This window comes from Physeter macrocephalus, chromosome 17 (genome assembly GCF_002837175.3).
Source record: "Physeter macrocephalus isolate SW-GA chromosome 17, ASM283717v5, whole genome shotgun sequence".
NCBI lineage: Eukaryota > Metazoa > Chordata > Mammalia > Artiodactyla > Physeteridae > Physeter > Physeter macrocephalus.
The window spans coordinates 32,521,952-32,534,300 of record NC_041230.1 but is presented as its reverse complement, the minus strand read 5'-3'; the positions used below and the strand labels follow the sequence as shown (position 1 = coordinate 32,534,300).

Below are 12,349 nucleotides of genomic sequence, written 5' to 3'. Positions count from 1 at the left end.
CTGACAAGAGTCAGATTTTTTTCCACCTAAGAAAGGAATAGAACTGTGGCTCTATAGTTTTATTTAACTATTACAAAAGATCAAGTTGCTACTCTCCTATAAAACAGTGGGCATTTTTCCCTAGACTACTCTCCTGTATCTGAAGGACTGGCATTGTTTCCATCTACCAAAAAAAGATACACATACTTGTGCACACATACAAAGTAAAAGCTAAAATTCTAATAATAAAATTGAGTAATTTTAAACACTTAGACATCACAAATGTTGTTATAATCAAAATATTCACCTTCAGCAGTGATATGCCAAAGGTGACCTCTTTTTATAAATAATATTCTAACATTAGTTTCAATGTTTCTTAATTTCATCATGTCGAATTGCCCTCTATCGGTCTTATCTTTTGAGTGTTTTTGTGATCCTTTGAGGATGGAGTGTATATATACTTGGCAGCAAATATCATTTAGCTAAGTTGGTGAATGCAGTTGGTGGAGAGAGTTTGATCATAATATATGCAGGTCAGTTTCAAGGATATGGTTGTGTGGGCCAGATTGTTGCTAGGGTAATGTAGCCAATCACAGTTATAAGCCAGACATTTTTGATCATACAGAAACTGTCAAATGCTTTAGAATTTAAATAAAACTCCATTGTTCATGCAAAACTCATCACACAAGTTCAGAGAGTCAATGGCATTGATATTTCAAAAATTACACATTGGCTTCACTTGTGATATTGACATGCATGCCTTTGGACCCCCTGGAATCTGGAGGTTTACCCTGTGGATTTTGACTGTTTCCAAGGTTTTAATGATTCCTCAGCAGTTTTTATCCTCAGAAAAAAATGCATTGTTTCATCACCTTTCCTATGCAAGATCAAAATAAAAAACAGAAGTTGATTATTTGTTTTATGATTTTTGCAAATCAACATGAATGACTCATTCTGTGAAAAAATGTTTATGTTGTGTGTGTCCACTGCACTATCTTATCCTCAAATGAATCTATTTAGGCATGTTTATTAGAGTTCATATTTACATGAAGATAATCAGATCTTTGTTCAGCATAATTTTTGGACATATGGCTGACTGGTTGATACACACGCAGTTGTTCAAATAGCTCCTGAATTCCTTGAATCCTTTGTGCTAGTCAGAACTCATTTTTGATTCATTATATCATTCCTAAGTCACTTTTAATAGCTCAAGTATCTCATTTTTATATTTAATATTTTCCCAAATTCATTTTTGTTATCCACACTAAATAGTGTTCACTTATATAAGTTCAACATAGATACACTTGCAGTCGTGTCTCATAATACCATACAAATGGCTGACTCACTTTGAAATTAGAATATTCATTATCACATTCATGCAAAACAAATGTCAAAGACTGAATTAGCACTAAATTCATAGTCATCTCAATATTTTTCAACAATTAATGTCTGCTTTATAACAGCCTCAGAGAAAGGAGTGCAGGTGGCTTTCAAATGTCTAGTTTGCCTGGAAGATATGGATTTAAGGCTAAACTCGAGGGGGTCAGCTTCCTGGGAGATGATGCAGCTGAAAATCATTAGCAATAATCAAGCACAAGCCATTAAAAAAACTCAATCCGTAAAAAATCTTCTGGATTGAGTGAGCCTCTGTAAAGAGTTCTTTAAAACATCTCACAAAATGAAAACCAGTATCAACATGAATGTAGAGAATTCTACTGCACTTGACTCTTTTCCGCTGGACTCATTTAAACAAAGAGTCCAAAAAAAAAAAAAAGAAAGAAAGGAAAGAAAGAAGGGAGGCCACCTTCCTCTTCTCTAAGATAGATCTCTAGTTCGTGGTACATCTGTACTAAAATTGGCATAGGTTTACTTTGAAAGTAGAACTGGAAGTCCTGTCTCTTCCTCCCACCTTCCCACGATTCTGAAGTAAACGATGACATTTTCTTGAATTGGTTCCCTTAAGAGAGTAACAACCACCCATGACAAAGAGAGAGCGTTCACAGTCAATATTATAAAAAATCAGCGTGAATCCCTTTTGATTAGAATCCTTTTAAATAATCCCTCCACTTCAAAATCAGATGTTGATGTGGTATTTTCTGATGGCTAGTTACTCTTATTTAAAACAATTTTCCCCCAATAGTTACAGGTAATTTATCTTAAGTTAAAAGTTATAAGGCGATGTATACCTTTAGTCTCCAATTCAATAATGCCATGATATAGTCATCTACAAATTACTTGGCCCTCAGTTTAACAGGATGAATAAAAAGATTCTCTCCACTTGCTCCTCTTTAATGGCCAAAGCAGAAATGAGCGTATGGATTGAGGATTTCAAAATTAGAAGGCAAGATATCTGACTGAAAGTTCATGTGTCTAATAGGATGATAGGTTTTGATCAGACAGTAAATATTTATTGAACACAAACTGTATGCCAAGACTTGGCTGGGTACTGAGGATTTAGTGGCAGACAAACATCAGTCTTTTTCCCTCATAGAGTCGTCTCTCTGGTAGGCATAGGCACTTGATAAAATTAGAAGTGGTAGAATTGCAAGAAAATACCTCAAATCCTCTGGGCAGAAAGGAGGCTGAAGAGATGAGAGGAAATGGAACTATCTTAATGAAAAGACCGCTTAGTATAGGACACATTCCACCAGAGATAGGAAACATCTATCAAGTGCTGAAAAGGAGTCAGCTGGGGATAAACCAGGTTCTGTCTGAAGAGAATGGTACTCTGAAGGACCAGGTAACAGCTCCTTCAGGAGAAACCAGTGGAGACCTTCACTATGTCCACACCATACTCAAACCAAACATGAAATAGTATAGGACACATTCCACCAGAGATAGGAAACATCTATCAAGTGCTGAAAAGGAGTCAGCTGGGGATAAACCAGGTTCTGTCTGAAGAGAATGGTACTCTGAAGGACCAGGTAACAGCTCCTTCAGGAGAAACCAGTATCTTCCTTCACTATGATAACACCATACTCAAAACCAAACATGAAAGAGAAATAGAGAACATCAGTGATCAGTGTTGGACAGAGGGCCTTCCATAACTGTTCTACATCTTATCTCCTCAATAGGGTCTTTCTAAGATTTTATTTCAGATGTTTACCTCCTGCTTACCATACATACAGAATTAGGGTAATGTGCTCCAGATGGTTCATTGACACAGGGACTGAACTGAAAGTACTGTGTTTCCTGGGATGACTCAAGGTCTCTTGTTTAGTCTCAGAGAATATTTATTGTTTGAGAATTAGTTAGCAGCCGACCTCTTCAGCTATGTTTCCTTCAGGAAGGAGCTTCCCCTGTTACTATAAATAAATCTAGTGGAGTATAATTTGAGCTTCATCACTATCTATAGAAGTCGAGATGTTCTATTTAGCATCAAGTTAATTACGTCTGGGTTAAAAACATACTTTGGTTTATCTCTTTTAATCCCTTCTATCTCTGACCAATACTGCAGCAATATAAAGTTTGTTTATCACGGGAATATCACAGGTCAAAAAAGATAACAGCCCATACTTACAGATACGTATCTAGCCAGTGCTTGTCATGTAGTAATGGATATCCACAAAATTTTAGACTCATGATTCTAATTTAGCAGTGACAAATATTTCAATAATTAGTTTCTCAGATATTACCATGGAAACACTTGTTTTATTCACAGACACACAGTGCACAAATGAAAAATCATTCATTTATTTATTGAACAATATTTATTGTGTATCTACAAGATGCTAAGTATTGTAATATGACCTGGGGAAACAATGTGAAAAGAACACAAAAAGTGTTCTCTCCAGTGGAACTGAATGAGGAAGAGGGATAATAAAAAAACATAGAAATGAGTCAATAATTTAAATTTTGAAAATGAGTTGAAGAAAACAACACAGTATAGACAGAAGAGAACAAAGAAAAAGCAGAGATCTACTTTACGTAGTGTTGTCAAGAAAGTTACTTTTTAAAGGGATATCATTTAGGCTGAAACTGAACAAAAATGAGAAAGGGTAGTCATACAAGAAGTGGAAACAAGAGCCTTCTAGCCAACAGGATAAGCTTGTGCAAAGACCCTGAAGGGAGAAAAACCTTGGTTTGTTTGAAAAATTGAAGACATCTGTGGCTGAGTATAATAAGAGTAATAAGCAAATGTAATACAAGTGTAATAAGCAAGAATGAAATTGGACAAAAAGAGTATTATGTTTGAATAAAATCCATACACACACATACACACATGCAGACGCGTGCACATGCAATGAAACAGGAAGAGCATCTAGAAGGTTGTAATTGCAAGAGATAATGGTAGCCTGGCCTAAGGTGCTGGCAGTGGGGGTGGAGAGAGGTGACTGGAGAGGCTGCATGCTTCCATGAATGAAATAGTACATACAGACATCTAACATGCAATTAACATCCCCGTTCTGAGAGTTTGGTGCTGCAATGACATTTTACAGATATGGGGGCTGAGGCAATTAAAAGAGTAAGGGTCTTAACTAAGGGCATGAAAAGTAGGAAAGATGGGCTGCAAAGTCTATTCTTGGAGGTGCCCCAGTCCCTGTATTTTCTAGGATTTCACAATGCTTCCCAAGGAGCAGACTTTGAAATTCCATTGCCTGTGTGACACACTTTTTAGAAAAATAGTAATGAGAATAAGATTATAATCAAGAGTGAGCACTTTTCAAAAGAAAAAAAAAAAAACTCCTGTGATCAATAACACACTCTATTCAAAAGCATTCCACATAATAAGAAAAGTAGAATTATCCCTTGATAAATAGCAGCAATGAATGAGTTTGCTACCATATTTATATATTTTTTTAGTTTCTGTTGGTCTTTTTCTAATAAATGTGAAACAATGAAATGAAATTATAGCATTTTATAACACTCATGAAACAATAAATACAGGAGATTTAATTTTAACTTTCCTGCCAGAGGGCATCTTTTAGGATCTATCTGCATACACAAGAAAGAGACAGGATTGATTTTAGAACAGATGAAATTGATGGCCTCAACAAAATGCATAAAATATGATTTTCATTTTACTTTAGGTGAAGTAAGGGGAAGGTAGATTAGTGGAATGTATAAAACAATATTTGAAGAAGTCACATGTAAAAAATCATTTCAAGAGAGTCATTAATAGACGTATAACTTTTAGAGTGCAATTTTGATGGGGGAAAAGCTAAAAAAAAAAGGCAAAAAAGTGAAAAAAACTCGGAATTTTTGAAGGTTTGAAGGTTTGAAACTAGCACAATCTAAGTCTGAGTCACAGCTCTGCCATTTACTAGTTTTGTGACCTTGGGTCTTAACTTCTGTTAGTTTAAACTCTCACATTTTAGAAATATCTAGCTCAATATCAAGTGCTCAATAAATAATTGTAATTATTAGTAGTATATATTTTAACTAGTTGCATAGTTTCAAAAGCAAAATATTTTATTAGTATTGTTTTTATTGCTGTTATTGTTATATATTTATGATCCTTGATTTGGAGCAAAACACTATAAACAATGCCTAAATGGGTCAATATAAAAGAGGACAGTCAATTCCCCTGTATTGGAATAACTCTTCCTCTGATAATTTACAAGTGTATTTGTCAAGAGTGAAGAAAGGGCTTGTACTTCATTCTTCCCCATATGAATTTGTGGGCTAATATAATTATTTTTTTAAAGTACAGCAGAATCAACTTACAGGAACACATACAATCTAAATCTTTTTTGAAGTCATGTTTGCAGCCTCTGTATGCTTTGGCTGAACCTCTTGCATGATTCCAAATCCACATGCTTTATTCTGGCCCTTCACCTAAATATTAGGATTGATGATCCACAGAAAAAACAATGGTATAAAGGATTGTTTACAAATCTTGGGTTGTTACTGACTGATGTTCTCTCTTCATTTTATTTTCAACCTACAAGTTAGTAAATAAGAATTTAGGTGGAAGCATGGTACGCACACGTGTATGCATGCTTTTATTTGTTCATGGAAGCCATGATGATGAGTACGTCTTTTTCAAGAAAGTAAAACTGACACTAGCTATTAGGAGGTTTTAGTCTTATTAGGCTTTGTGTTAGTGACATAAATTGGGTAAGATCTGGTACCGAGAGAAGCTGATGTATTGTTGGAAGGGCAGAGATGCAAATGGAATTAGTGCTATAACCACCAAGCTATGTAGACACAACACCTTCAAAAGGAGATTAAAGAGGTCCCCAGGCCTTTAAGACTCATATGGGGTTCTAGAGGATAGCGTGTCTTAAAGTGACAGGCTGAGAAACACTTTTAGGGTATAGCATGTCAGTATATGGTATGGTGTGTGGTATGTCTGGGTGTGCGTGCACGCATGTTTTTCCCAATAAGATTGGGAACCACTGTATTAAATGAAATTAAAGAACATTATCTTCTACTGGTTTTGTTTAACTGTAAGATCCCCTTGCATTTATAAATACATATGAATCCCCAAAGGGCTAGAACCAAATGGTCTTGGGCATTTACCAAACATAGTTGATTATAACATCTCTTGAATTTCCTCAGAGAAAACTATACAACTAGTGGCAAATGGAAGCCAGCTGGAAAAATCTTGCTTAAGAAGAATAAACAATAGGATGCATTTTCAGCCTAGGAAGTAATGTTTATGATATTAATGAGGCATCAGGAAATATTCCTGTGAAGTTGTGTAGTGGAAGATGGAGAGGAGATAAGACTAAAAAGGTAGTTGAGACTTCTAAATTCTGTTAAAAACTGTGGACTTTACTAATGAGGTTTTCAAAGCAGAGCAAGTGATGGAGTAATTTTTCAAAAATATTGATCATTTCAGAGATGCACAAAATACAGATGAAATATGCAGAGACAAGCAAAAGAAAATAAGAAACAGGATAAACTGGAAAATTCAAACTCTGTATAAATACATCCTTTAAGAGTCCTTGCTTTGTATCATTTTACCTTAACTTAGTTACAGTAAAGGGAAAGGGAATGAAAAAGAATGAAACTGAGGAAAATGTCAGAAGTTCTGTGGTGGGTTAATGAAGGCACAGGCCCCAAATGTCTACCGAGAGGACTGAGGACTTCACTTAGTGTTTAAAAGAAACATATACAATCTAATCTACATTCTCCTGTTGTATTTTCTGTAGGTCAGACCTCTAAGATACATGCTCTCAATAGCCACCTAATACTTTTTAAAGACAAGGATATATTCATGCAAAGAAATGTGACATGGGACAACACTTTGGGGAGGAAAAGAAAAATCTTGATAGAAACTGGATTGCCTTACAAATTATAAAAAAAAGTATCCAAGAACTGTACATTAAATGGATATGAGCAGTGCTCATTTTGAACTACGTTATACAGTTTTGAAATAACTGAGGATAATTGGGTCATGTGGGTTTTAATATAGTTGCCTCAAATTCCTGTATGTCCTCCTTTTTCAATTAGTCATCATTGGTATAACTTGATTTCTCTTGTAGACAAAATTTGTATTTGCAAAGACCGCTCTTTCACGGGATGGCTCTTAGCCTATTTTGTTTTGTTCCCTTCAGTTATGGACACCATTGTTAATCTGATAAAAGCTCTGGACTTTTCCTTCATATATGTGCATATATAAATAATTTCATACAATTTTACTTTCATGTATCATCTTTTCCTTCCTCAAGTTGAAAACTACTGCTCTAAGAAACAGAAGCTAGTATTTCAGGAACGTTTACTTTGGTAACCAGAAATAAACTATCAATAATAGGCAAAAGAATGAATAGAAAACCAAATGTTAACATTGGTAACCAGAAATAAACTAACAATAATAGGCAAAAGAATGAATAGAAAACCAAAACTTATGCTGTACTGCCTTTGATGTCTCCTCACGCACTCTCTTTCCACCACCTTCGAAATCAAAAGGGAACCTTAATATCCATAAAGCAAAGAACATGCATGTCAAGAACGGATAAGTTCATCTTTATGCACTCTCCAAAATATTGGAAGTCTAAGCCCCAATTTAACTGAAGTACACGTGCGGAAGATGTGAATGCCAACAAGATTTTGAGGCAGTCTGACATGTGGGGCAGGAAGATGTAGGGAGTTTGTTACCCAATTTACTTGGGATCAGATGTTACAATGTCTTTGATGCACTAGAGTTCTGATAAGTCTCTTCATACCTACCTCTCAAAGTTACATAGAATTAGTGGTGATGCTAAAACATGCCTGACATGATTTATTTATTCATCCATTCATTTATTCATTTAGACAATACTTATTAAAAAGCTACTATGTGCCAGACACTGTTCTAATAGCAGTGAAAGGGGGGAAAAAACCCAACTCATCATCTAAGAACAAATCAATGAACAATAACTACAGGAACTCACAGGGGATATTCTAATAGATTCCAAGAGAGCTTTAAGGTTGTCAACAGATCAGATAATCAGAAATGTGTTTGTTTGCTGGCTGCTTGCCTTTTGAAAAGTTAATAATGACAGTGAAACCTACTACTATTAATTACTTTTGAGTTACTATAAAAATCTAAAATAATGTTTAATAAACTAAATTAAAGATCTAACTGAGGTTTAGCATTATTGATAAACAATGAATAGTTTTTTAAAAAAGAGACAGAATTATGATATGGCAGACAGTTCTGAAAAAAAATTTCTTTTCAGTTTTACGCTTAGAAAGGTCATTTGATTTCAACTCAGTGCTCTCAAGAAATAGATCAGAGTCTGCTCCCATGGAAATTCAAGTATGGCCCTGAAATTCATTTCCTTATGCCCAATCTCAGATATGCTTTGTTTTTCTGATAGAGAAGTATATTAGCTTTTACCTTCCCTTGAAATTAATCCACAATAAGTTATCAAGCATTAGATTTTTCAACTGCATCCTAACTTTATTGCTAGAAAGGAAAGTATTTAAGCTATATGCTGTATATTTACTACTAAAAATCTATGACCTCTTCAGAAATTTTTATATCATTTTCATGAAATAGTTGTCCAATTACTTAAAAATCAGCTGATGTCAAAGTAGCTCACAGTGGGAAATGCATGCAGTTTTCATTTGCAATCAACTCAGTGTACCTATAAAATCTGCTTGTGTGGAGGTGCACTTCCTTGAATAAATCTTTTCTTTTTCTTCTGTTGTTTAAAGCCAAATGTGTTCAGATGTCATTACATCAGTGAAAATTTCAGCCTTTTAAATATGGGTAACTTAACGCATTTTAATAGCATAAAGTCCTTCAAGTGATCTACCAGGCATCTACTCTCAGAGAAAATTATCAGACAGTGGCCATTGCATTAAAATAAAATGAAGTGTCAAAAATGGTTTAAACCAAAGTCTTAACCATAGCCAGTTCATAGGATATTTGGAAGTTAATTTAAAGATTCACCATTTCATCACTTATTTGCCAACACATCATGCACTGATTTTGATGTGAACTTGACAGTACAAACTCTTCTAATGAACAGTAATAAGAGACCTATGGACACCAATCTTCTCCCTTGACTCAAAAGAGTGGATCCCAGACTTAAGCATGCATCAGAATCACCTACAAGACTTTAAAATGCAGATTTCTAGGCCGTGTCCCAAGACTTTTTGGTTCAGCAAGCTCAAGAAGTTGCATGTCTAACAGATTTCCTGGCTTAAATAAATGGTGGAAAAAATATTTATTGCAGATGTAATATTTAGACCAAACTTCTGAGATGTGGTATGACAGGTAATTATACTCATTTACTTCAGGTAAGCTAAATTATCACCTCTTTTGTTTTGGTTGTGAGAGCGTAACATGTAGATTCACTCGCCAGCACGTCTGAGTCTTTTTCATGCAGATGACTTAGAAATATTAGAAATGGTATTGCTTGTAGGAGCTCTATCCATTAAATACACTTTAAGAATGCTCTTAGTTACGAATGATTCCCACCCCAGAATATAAGACATCCTCTTTCTTTTTTTTTTCAGTAATGTTTCGCACCTTTTCATGTGTTTTTTAAAAATATCTTTATTGGAGTATAATTGCTTTACAATGGTGTGTTAGTTTCTGCTTTATAACAAAGTGAATCAGTTATACATATACATATGTTCCCATATCTCTTCCCTCTTGTGTCTCCCTCCCTCCCACAATCCCTATCCCACCCCTCTAGGTGGTCACAAAGCACCAAGCTGATCTCCCTGTGCAATGCTGCTGCTTCCCACGAGCTATCTATTTTACGTTTGGTAGTGTATAGATGTCCCTGCCACTCTCTCACTTCGTCACAGCTTACCCTTCCCCCTCCCCATGTCCTCAAGTCCATTCTCTAGTAGGTCTGCATCGTTATTCCTGTCCGGCCCCTAGGTTCTTCATGACCTTTTTTTTTTTTCCTTAGATTCCATACATATGTGTTAGCATACGGTATTTGTTTTTCTCTTTCCGACTTACTTCACTCTGTATGACAGTCTCTAGGTCCATCCACCTCACAAATAACTCAGTTTCGTTTCTTTTTATGGCTGAGTAATATTCCATTGTATATATGTGCCACATCTTCTTTATCCATTCATCTGTCGATGGACACTTAGGTTGCTTCCATGTCCTGGCTATTGTAAATAGAGCTGCAATGAACATTGCCGTACATGACTCTTTTTGAATTCTGGTTTTCTCAGAGTATATGCCCAGTAGTGGGATTGCTGGGTCATATAGTAGTTCTATTTTTAGCTTTTTAAGGAACCTCCACACCGGTCAGAATGGCCATCATCAAAAAATCTACAAACCATAAATGCTGGAGACAGTGTGGAGAAAAGGGAACCCTCTTGCACTGTTGGTGGGAATGTAAATTGTGATACAGCCACTGTGGACACATCCTTTCTTTGTTTGCTCTTTTTCTTCACATGTGCTCACACCCTTCAGGAATGATTTCTTCAACAGGTGCACTTAGGAATAGAAGTCTTTTTGAAACAAAATTGGGTAAAGGGAGAAGACGATGCTGCATGTGCTCACAAGTAACTTTTTCCCACTTTGTTCTTCATAACTGCCTAAAAGAAGGCTCTTGTCAAATTATTGTGTTAAATATTTGTACATGTAGGTTGTCTATAAAAGAGTCATCTGTGTTTCAGTTTTTCCCCTTGTTCTTTCTTCTTTATAAAACTAGAAGCCCAAGGAATCTCTCTGCACCTAAATGTCCAGGCAAATATGCTAGTTGTTTAGATATAGTAAATATAATTGCTCTCCCACCTAATCTGATGGAAGCGAGGCCCCTGTTTGTGTAACATCTAAGTTGTTACACTTATCAATGTGCTATGTCATGAATAAATGGTAGTGACCTTAACAAAAAATAATAAATAATAATGATGATGACTAATACTCATTGAACAGTTACTAGGAACCAGAAACTATATTAACAGATTGACATGAATTTACATAAAGAATTAAAACGACCCTATGAGAAAAGTATTCTTTTGATTTAAAATTTAGGAATACAAGAATACTGAGTTTCAAAGAGTTAAGTAAATCCCTCCATTTCATGCAATGAGTAAAGGATACGACTATGACTTCTATCAAGGCAGCTGTATTTCAGAGTCCATCAACTTAATGACTATCTCACTGTCTTCACCATGAGTTGTATTTTGTGCTATTTTTTGTTATATTGTTACTCAAGCTAAGTACAATTATAAGACATTTCACAAGGTCTTTAACAAGAGTAAAACACCTACAAAGTAGGAATATGTTCCATTTACAAAAATGGAGAACTAGGAAACGAGAGAAGTTATTTCATTTATGCCCCAAATAACCTTGATGCGCTGCTTATCGTATAGCATGTGGGTGATACAATGCAAAACTTCACAGCTATTGAAAATGTTCTTAAATTGTGGTTCTCATCTTATTTAGGTGATAAGTTACAAGGCGATGATGTCTCTTTCTCAAAAAGAAGTGATCCATTTTTTTCTCTTTAATGATACTGGCAAAGTTCAATGGCACATTACTGTTAAAACTGACATAACATTAGGCATCATAATTATATTCTCTAAATTTCACAAACCTGAGAGTATTTCCCTGTTAATTTTTTATGGTAAATCTGATTATACCCTTGACTGTCATGCTTCATAGGCATTTTTTTTTTTTGGTAGAAATTATGTTTAACTATTTACAGTAGTAGTATAGGCTATAATTTTTACTACATTAGCCGTTGCCCAGTGTTTCATATTGAAGTGATTAATATCACAGACTCATAAATATGAATTATTAAGCTAATTCTCTGACATCCCAAGGAACAACTTAGCACTAAGTTAATGCAGCTTTGCAAATGAAATAAGCACATTCAACTGGCACCAATTCTGAGTATGTGTATCTATCCAAACAGTTCTCTGCACGGTGGTAATTCTTCTAATCCCTATAATTTATTCATCTCAGGATACACTCCAAAGCATTGTTTGCATGTGTTATCCACTAGCTTTAAAAACA

General features: G+C 35.2%; 1 protein-coding gene across 2 annotated transcripts in view; it reads left to right on the top strand.

Annotated features, from left to right (window-relative positions):
- CDH8 (cadherin 8) overlaps nucleotides 1-12,349 on the top strand; it is a 382,227-nt gene that overhangs the window by 311,919 nt on the left and 57,959 nt on the right. The window lies entirely within an intron of this gene.